A 10,136-nucleotide genomic window follows, 5' to 3' on the forward strand; every position below is an offset into this window, starting at 1 on the left:
AGTAAGGGAAACTCATGGACCACTTGATATACTTAAGCATGTGGGAAAAAAATCTTTTGAGAGACATAAAATATAGGGGAAATGTAAGGATAAGCACACAAAAATATGCAAGTTTTTAGAAGTGGCAATTAACTCTAGGAAAAATGTGTTACACAAAAAGGGAGAAATAATAATTTTAAAATACTTGGCTCTGCCATGAATAATATTTACATAATCATAATAATATAAGCACTGAATGTTGATTTAATCCAGAAATTCTTTGGAAGAATGGAGAACGGAAAGGGAGTGACATTTAAGAGGGTGAAATTCTCATCTATCCTAACAGGAAATCAATAGATAATGCCAAAATGAAAATAAATCAAGAAACATCATTATAAGCATAATCTTAAGAATTACATAAATCAGTACAAAACGAAGTAACTAAGATGGTTAAAATGTTTGCCTCTAGAGTGTGACCGGTGAAAGAGATTACCATATGCATTTATAATACCTTTGGTAGTATTTGATTTTTTTCAACTTTTATTAAAAATGCTTTTAAAGGGACTTGCCTGGTAGTCAGTGGTTAAGAATCCGTCTGCCAGTGCAGGGGACACGGGTTCAATCCCTGGTCCGGGAAGATCCCACATGCCACAGAGCAACTAAGCCCGTGCCCCACAACTACTGAGCCTGCCCTCTAGAGCCCGTGAGCCACAACTACTGAGCCCACGTGCCACAGCTACTGAAGCCCACGCACCTAGAGCCCATGCTCTGCAACAAGAGAAGCCACCACAATGAGAAGCCCACGCACCACATCAAAGAATAGCCCCTGCTCGCTGCAACTAGAGAAAACCAGCACGCAGCAACAAAGACCCAATGCAGCCAAAAATAAATAAATAAATATTTTTAAAACGCTTTTAAAGCATTTTTAAAGGAAAGAATTAATAAGAGGGGAAAATGTGTGCTCTGTGTGAAACCTAGCCCAGCTCCCTCAGAGAATTATTTCTTCCTTCATTGAACCCCAGTAAGACTTTATACGCTGTGCCATGATAGCCCTTCTCACATTGTACAGCCATTTACAGCCATTTAACAATCCCTATGCCCCTCTGTGCTGACTCCTTCTTCCTGTCTCCTCTAGCCCACCACCATTTATGAGTTGCTCCAGTCACAGTAGAAACAATTCATTTGCAGTTTTGCCTCCTCCACTCTTGACTGTGAGATTCTGGAATTTCTTATTCATGTCTTTCTCAGTGGCTAGTTCAAACCACAAAACATAGTAGGTGCTCAGTGAATGTTTATTGAATAAATAAATCAGATAAAATATTGAATGAATAAATGAATCTCTGTTTCTGAGAATCTCAATAGAGCCTACAAATGTATTTTCCATCCATTAAATATTCATAGAGAAGACAGCAAAGTTTCCCGTAAGAACTGTCATCTGTTCTTTGGGAAAAGTTTTAGTTGTCTTATTGCAATGTAAAAAAACAACATTGTTAAATGTAAGGTGCCTGAGAATTCCACATACCCATCAGCGTCAAAAATGTGAGATGTTTAAGAGGTGCAGGCTCCCAAACTCATTATGACTGAAAATCAGCTTTAAACGGTACACCAACTATATGTAACAGTAATTGTTACAAGACCCCCTTCAAGTGGTGAGACCACCTTATCAGAGAGGCATCTCCTGAGTACCCTCATTAAAACTGTCACCCTCACCCCCCCTCATCACCACTACTGGAACTCCCTGTCCCTTCCACCTCTACTTTTCCCTCTAGTATTTTCCTACAACCAGGGAAGCTCACCTGAGCTTTGGTGTCCAGAGTCTTTATTAGGGCACCATGGTCAACACAAAAACTTTCTGGGATGATGGGCATATTCTGTCTTGACACAGGTAATGGCTACATGAGTGTATATACACTTGTCAAAAACCTTGAGCTGGACACTTAAAAATTTGTGCATTCTACTGTATATAGATTACACTTCAGTAAAGTTCTCTTAGCATTAAAAAATTAAAGAGTGCAAATGATAAAATTTGTGCAATTTTCTGTGTTATATGATGCAATAAAACATTTTTTAAAAAGATGCTCACACTACTGTATTTAAAATAGATAACCAACAAGGTCCTACCGTATAGCACAGAGAACTCTGCTCAATATTCTGTAATAACCTAAATGGGAAAATAATTTGAAAAAGAATAGATATGTGTATATGTATAACTGAACCACTTTGTTGTACACCTGAAACTAACACAACATTGTAAATCAACTATAGTCCAATATAAAATAAAAATTAAATAAAAAAGGATGCTCCTCATGAATCTCCAACTACGAGTAGCTATTGTGGACTGAATTCTTGTGTTCCCTCAAAATTCATATGTTAAACTCCTAACCCCAGTGTGGATGTATTTGGAGATGGGGCCTATAAGGAAGTAATTAAGGTTAAATGAGGCCTTAAGGGTGGGGTCCTGGTCTAATAGGATTAGTGTCTTTATAAGAAGAGACACCAGAAAGCTCTCTCTCTCTCTACACAAAGACAAGATCACCGTGAGCACACAGTAAGAAGAAAGTGGTCTGCAAGCCAAGAGAAGAGTCCTCAAAATGAAACCCACATTGCCAGTACCTTGATCTTGGATTTCCCAGCCCCCAGAACCATGAGAAATAAATTTCTGTTGTTTAAGACACTCAGTCTGTGGTATCTTGGTATGGCAGCCTGAGCAGACTAATGCAGTAGTGTAATTACAACAGCCCCAGCTACTGCATCCTGAGATCCATCAATCACCATGTTGGAGCTGAGGTCACTCTTCCCACCAGCCACTCTGCACCAATCATTGAACGTGACAGGAATACAAAGGCAGGCCTGTTCCTGGGAGAGGTAGAACTCCTTTGGTGGGGCACTTTGGCTCTAGACTCCCCATCAGGCTTACCCAAATTTCTTAGAATGCACCACAGTCTCAGACTTTTCCTTCCCTCTCTTCTCCACAGCAATCACACCTGCACTGCAGTCTGATAGCATTCCCAACCTCCTCCAGCTCCTTCCTCATTTTCCCTCATAGATGTTCTCCCCAACAAACCTTTGGCATGCGTAACACCATCATGGTATCTGCTTCTCAGAAGACCCAAACTAACATAACTCCTTAGAAAAAGGAAAGGAGATCAAGTCAACAAGTTATGTGGCAGAAAAAAAACAGTTGTCAGTTAACAAGAATAGTTAGAAAATTACAGAAAACTCAAACGTTAGCTACATATCTGACAAACTTACCTGTCTAATCACTTAAAGTGGTTTTGACTGTGAGAGCCAAGGAAATTGAGCTTTCTTTGAAACCACTGTTTCTTTGAAACATTAGTTTATTGAAAACTGCTACTCAGTCTCAAAATACATCCAGTTTTAGCTTCTCATCACAACTCTACCCCAATCTTAAACAAGACAAAACCAACTGATGGTCTTAGTGATTGTCCATTATCAAGGACATGCTAATAAAGTTGTTGAAAAAACTCAGGTCACAGAGACCGTGAAGAAGGACATTCAGCTACCAAGGACCTTGAGGGACAGGCTGTATCTGGATAGCTCTAGAAACATCTTACTTTATTTAATTACTTGAAGTAATTCAGTCCATCAGTTTACTTCAGGCAGGAACAGAGTGTGTAACAACAGCACTTAATCTCATCTTGCCCTGCCAGTGACTCCTCACTGCAGCTTTAGTTTGAATTATGGGATGTTCTGTCATTACCCATTTGCAGCAGTGACTCTGTGATTACAGCAGTGTGGCTTGAGATTGGTCAACACCTCATAAACTTTCTTCCAAGAACTCTGGACAATCTGTCTGAAGAGTCATGTCATGTGGAACACTTTGAGCTTCCTAAGCTCTAGAACTGAAAATCTAAAGTGCTTTGGATCCTCTTCTTAACCAGATAGTCATGCCTTCCAACACTGAACTGCAGTTTACTCTTTGGTAGTTGTTTTTATAAAAACAAAAGAAAGGGACTCAGGGAATCCATAGGTTTCATTTCTCTACGGGAAAAGGACAACCTATTTTGGTTCAGGCTGACTCTCTAAAGTAGATGTTTATGTACACTCTGCTATATTTAAAATAGATAACCAACAAGGACCTCTCTGTATAGGAACTGTGCTTAATACTCTGTAATGACCTAAATGGGAAAATAATTTGAAAAAGAATAGATGCATGGGGCTTCCCTGGTGGCGCAGTGGTTGAGAGTCTGCCTGCCAATGCAGGGGACATGGGTTCGAGCCCTGGTCTGGGAAGATCCCACATGCCGCGGAGCAACTGGGCCGGTGAGCCACAACTGCTGAGCCTGCACGTCTGGAGCCTGTGCTCCGCAACAAGAGAGGTCGTGACAGTGAGAGGCACGCACACTGCGATGAAGAGTGGCCCCTGCTCGCCGCAACTAGAGAAAGCCCTCGCACAGAAACGAAGGCCCAGCACAGCCAAAAAAAAAAAAAAAAAAAAAAAAGAATAGATACATATATATGTATAACTAAATCACTTTGCTGTACATGTGAAACTAACACATCATTAATCAACTATGCTCCAATATAAAAAAAATTAAAAAATAAAATAAAATAGATGTTTATTCTGACTGTATCACTAGAAAGCCCTATTACATTTCCCTAGTCCATTCACTCGCTCACTCGAATTCACTCATTTTCCTTTATCCTCAAACCTCCAATACCTCCTCCCAATCTTCCCTCACAGCTGAAGACGTTGCTACTCTCCTGAGAAAATGGAAGCAATCAGCAGAGAACTTCCACATATTCCTATCATCACAGATTGATACACCTACCAGCATCATGCACATACGCTCGGCCTTCCTGTTACTGTATGGACTGCCCATGCTCATAGCGAAAGCCAAGCATGCACCCTCCACCAGCCCCCATTCTCACCTTTTCAAGGCTGTAACATCTTTGTTCTCTCCTACATCATCAGCTTCCCCATCACCCCTGGATCATTCTCTTCAGCACACAGGCATGCTATTGTTTTGCCAATCTTTAAAAACAACCAAAATACAACCCCAACCCCATCCATGACAACAACAACAAAAGTTTTACTCTTCCCACCCCAGAAACTGCCCCATATCTCTGCTTCCCTTCACAGCAACGTATGGCCTCAGAAGTACTGCCTGTATTCATTGTCTCAAATGCCTCTCCTTCCATCCTCTCTCCAGTGAGACTTTCCCCACATCACCACCAAAACTGCTCTTGTCAAGGTCAACAATGACTACAGCATTCCTAAATCTAAGGTTAATTCTTAATCCTCATCCTATTTGACCCATCGGCACCATTCGACCCCGTTGAATGCTCCCTCCTCCCTGACATACGTTTTTCCCCTTGAATTCCAGGCTCCCACACACTCCTGGTTTCTGTCCTAACTCCCTGGTTGCTCCTCAGTCTCCACTGATGTGTCCTCTTCTTTCCCCCATGGAGCACCACAGGACCCGGCTTGGGCCTGTTCTCTTCTCCATCAATGCTCACTCTCTTGGTGATCTCACCCAGTCTCACAGCTTTAAGTAACATCTATAACCCGACGATTCTCAGATTTGCATCTGCATCCTGAACCTCTCCCTTGAACTCCAGACTCATATCCACTCACCGGCCCCACATATCCACTTCAATGTCTAAAAGAAAGCTGAAACTGAACATCTCAAAAAACCAAATGACCTTCCCCATCTCAGATAATGGAGATTCCATCCTTCTAGCTGCTCAGGCCAAACATTATAGGTCCTCTCTCTTTCTCCTACTCTCCGATTCAATTTGTCAATTTGATCTCTTCTCAATACTTCTACTGCTGCTGGTCCAAACCACCATCATCTCTCATCAGGATTATTGCAGTAGTCTCCTAACTGGTTGTTCCACTCTCACCTTTGCCCCTCTTCCATTAATTTTCAACATGGCAGCAAATTACTTTAAAAGATAAGCCAAATCTTATCACCTTTGTGCTCAAAACTCTCCACTGGCCCCCACTTCTTTTAAAAGAAAGAGCCAAGGCCTGCCCACTACATAATCTGGCCACTTCTTTATTCTGATCTCTTACTAACCTCCTTCACTCAACCTCACTCCAGCCACACCAATATCCTTACTTTTCCTCAACTCAACACAGCATGCTTCTACCCAAGGGCCTTAGCACTGATTATTTTCTCTGCCTTAATTGCTCTTTCCACAGATGGTCTTCCAAGCTCCCTTTCTCCAATATTTTCCTTTCTGTGCCTCATCTTCCTCATTGGTAAATTGATAAACTTGAGACAACAATACTACCCAACTCACATGTATATATAGGTTAGACTGTTTTGATATCAGTGGAATCACAATATGTACATCATTCTACAATTCTCTTTTTAACATTAAAATTAGTCTCTGAAATGCCACATATCACTTTATGTGAGCTTTCTCATTTTTACCTCATTTATTTTTGTGCACAAATGCAAGTGTTTATTTAGGATTTGTCTCTAAAAGTGGAATTATCAGGTTAAGGCATGTGGTTATTTCTAAAAGGGATATGAAGAAAATGCTCTCCATAAAAGTCATGCTTGTTTACATACCTACACATTTCTCCACAACTTCTCCACCACTGCATATTAGTCACCTTTAATCTTTGCCAATCAAAAGAGCAATTCTATAACTTCCCAATGATTTTAAATGTCATCTTTACCATATACTAAAAGACTGTATATATTCAAGAGCCATATCTCATCCTATTGGTGTTTTTGTATGTTTTAATGCCTGATAAGAAAAATACCTCCCTTGCCAGGGGCTGGGAAGTGGGAAATGGGGAGAAACTTTATAAGTCAAAGGGGACAAACTTACATTTATAAGAAGAGTAACTTCTGAGGCTCTAATGCACGGCATGGTGCATTTTTAGTTAATAATAAGGTATTGTCTGCTTGAAAGTCAGTGAGAGTGGATCTTAAGCATTCTCACCATACACACACACACACACACACACACACACACACAAAGAGTTAACTATGTGAGGTGATGGATGTGTCAGTTATCTTGATCTTGGTAATCATTCCACAGTGTACATGTATATATAATCATCTCATTGTGCACTTTAAATATATACAATTATATTTGTCAATTTTTCTTAGTAAAGTTGGGGAAAAAAGACAAATACCTTCCATTACTCTTTTCTGGAATTTTTCAGAACTATTCTTGCCTGTTTATTTTTCCATATAGTCTTCAGAGTCAGACTGTCAAGTTCCAATAAAAGTCCTACTAGTAATTTTTGGAGGGGGATCATGTTAAATTTACAGATTAATTTAGGGAGAAATAACATGTTCATGTTCATGATGTTGAATCTCTTGTCCAAAAGCATGGCGTGCCTTTCCATTTATTCATATCTTCTTTTTACATCCTTCATAAGCTATTCAAGTTTTATATTGATCACTCGTGTTTCTTGCTATAGTTAAGTGCCACGTTTTCTTATATTAGGGCATCTAGCAAGCCATATACATATAGATGTATCTGTTTATTAATTTTGTGCCAGACAACTAGATGAATTCTGTTATTGTTTGTGAAAACATTTCAGTCTTTTCTCATGGATTTTCTAGGAGAGTAATCATACCAGTTCCATATAGTAATAATTTAATCTCCTTCAATTTGATTTTTATGTCTATTTTTGCCTATTTTATCTTTTCTCTCACTGTGCTTGCCAGTACTTCCAGCATAGTTGACGAATCATTATTAGATTAGAATATATGTTGAGATATGCTTTGTTTTGTTTTTTTCTAATGGATGGTGAATATTTGTGATTGCCCCATCTGAGTTTTTTTAAATGTTTTTTTCAGTGTTGTGGATACAAAACCTTATAAACATAGAAATATACATATATAAATACATATATACATAGCTTGTTAGCTATGTTACTAAAAGCCCTCAAATCTTAATTATTTGTTTACACAATCTGTTAATTTCTTAAGTCTCCCATAATGGTTAGAATTTATTTATCCTAGTATTTTAAACAGTTTTTGCTCCTATAGTGTGAATCATTACTTTTGGTAACAAAGTTTTCAAGAGTATCAAGTGTTAGTGAGTTGTACATGTTATCAATATTAAATATCTTTACTTGATTCATCTGTTGTTTTCTGGTCTTGGATTCTATTTTAATTGCTATTACTATTACAACACTTGTTTTTTTTAGCTTGTACTTTTCTAGTATATTTTCCCTTTATATGTTATTTTATATGTTATTTTACTTCAGGCATGCCTTTTGTTAACAGCATACAACTATATTTCATTTTATTTTACTTTTTATCCTGTCCAAGAGTCAGTTTTTGTGATTACTGATATATTTGGATTTACTCCTGATTCTTTGTAAGTATTTTAATTATGTACCTTTCAAAGTTTCCTTTTGATTTTTATTTCCACAGGTGTAAGTTCTTCTGTTCATTTGAGTCATCATACCTCTTTCACAGCATTTGTTTTCTCTAAATATTTGATGATCCTGCGCTGTGGGCTCAGCTTTGAATTTGAGATTCTCTCCCACATGTGGATATTTTCTGACTTCCTCAGTCTGCTTCTGATGACTATAGAGACAAGCAGGACAAACTACTAGTTAGGATCTAAGAACAGTTTACTGTTTGGAATAAGGGCTTCCATTCCTGCCAGGTGCTGCCAGTCTTCCAGAGCACAATGCTGATTCTCTTGACCAAATACCCACAGTCGTGGGTACAGCCTGTAGACAAGTCCCTCTGCTGCTGAGCACTTAGCACAGCTGTCTTGGTAAATGTCAACCCTCTTTACCACCAGAACATTGTTCCCCAACCAGTCACTCTACAATTACACCAGGGATATCTTCTCTTCTACCTTCAGGACTTTAGTATCTCCATTTCTGTTCTCTCCTCTTACAGTCCTCTCCTCCTGGGCCTATTTCCCATCTGCCTTACTCTTGCCTAGAGTTTAGTGATAAATGGAATGATCACTGTTCTCTGCATTCTCATTCAAATAAACTAACCTACAAAAGACACATTGAGAAACTGTGGAAACTGAAATATAAACTGGTATTAGATCAGTGGTTCCTCAGCTGGGGGTGACTTTTCATCCCAGTCTGCAGACATTTTTAATTGTCACAGTGGGTGGAATGCTACTAACATCTACTGGTAGAGACCAGAAATGCTCCTAAACATCCTGAAATGCACAGAACAGCCTCCCTCAAAACAGAGAATTATCGTGCCCCAAATTTCAATAGTGCCAAAGTTGAGAAACCCTGTATTAGATGATAATAAAGAACTATTAATTTTATAAGGTATGATAACAGCACAGTGATCAGGTTTTTGTTTTTTGTTTTTTGTTTTTTGTTTTCAAGTCCTTATTGGTTAGAGCTGCATATTTAAGCAGGCGAAAGAGTGAAAAAAACATAAGATTTTGAGATTTGGTCTAGAATTATTTTTTTTAAAATAGAGGTAGGGTAAGGACTTCCCTGGTGGCGCAGTGGTTAAGAATCTGCCTGCCAATGCAGGACACGGGTTCGACCCCTGGTCCGGGAAGATCCCACATGCCATGGAGCAACTAAGCCTGTGAGCCACAACTACTGAGCCTGCGCTCTAGAGCCCGCGAGCCACAACTACTGAGCCCACAAACCACAACTACTGAGCCTGCGTGCCACAACTACTGAAGCCCATGCGCCTAGAGCCCGTGCTCCACAAGAGAAGCCACCACAATGAGAAGCCCGCGCACCACAATGAAGAGTAGCTCCCACTCGCTGCAACTAGAGAAAGCCCGCGCACAGCAACAAAGACCCAACGCAGCCAAAACGAAATAAATAAATAAATTTATTTTAAAAAAATAGAGGTAGAGTAAATTAAATAAGATGGAAAAAATGTTAATTTTTGAAGCTGGGTAATGTTTACATAGGTGTTCAGTAGCCTCAGCTTTTACATTTGAAAATATCTGTAACTTAAAGCTAAAATATTTTAATTAAATTCAAAGGCAAGACATTTTAAGACATTTTATAATCTGTTTATTCTTAATAATATAAAATAGGTATTATTTAAATTTCAATAATTTTATAAAAAGCATGGATTGGGGGATCAGATAGACCTTGAATGGAGTTCCTCTCACCTAATAGCTGAACAGAAAATGGAGAGTGTTTTGAGTGAAAGGAAGGTATACCAATAAAGGTATGTCAGGAGACAGGTGAGGACACAAGCCTA

This window comes from Balaenoptera musculus, chromosome 6, assembly GCF_009873245.2.
Source record: "Balaenoptera musculus isolate JJ_BM4_2016_0621 chromosome 6, mBalMus1.pri.v3, whole genome shotgun sequence".
Lineage (NCBI taxonomy): Eukaryota > Metazoa > Chordata > Mammalia > Artiodactyla > Balaenopteridae > Balaenoptera > Balaenoptera musculus.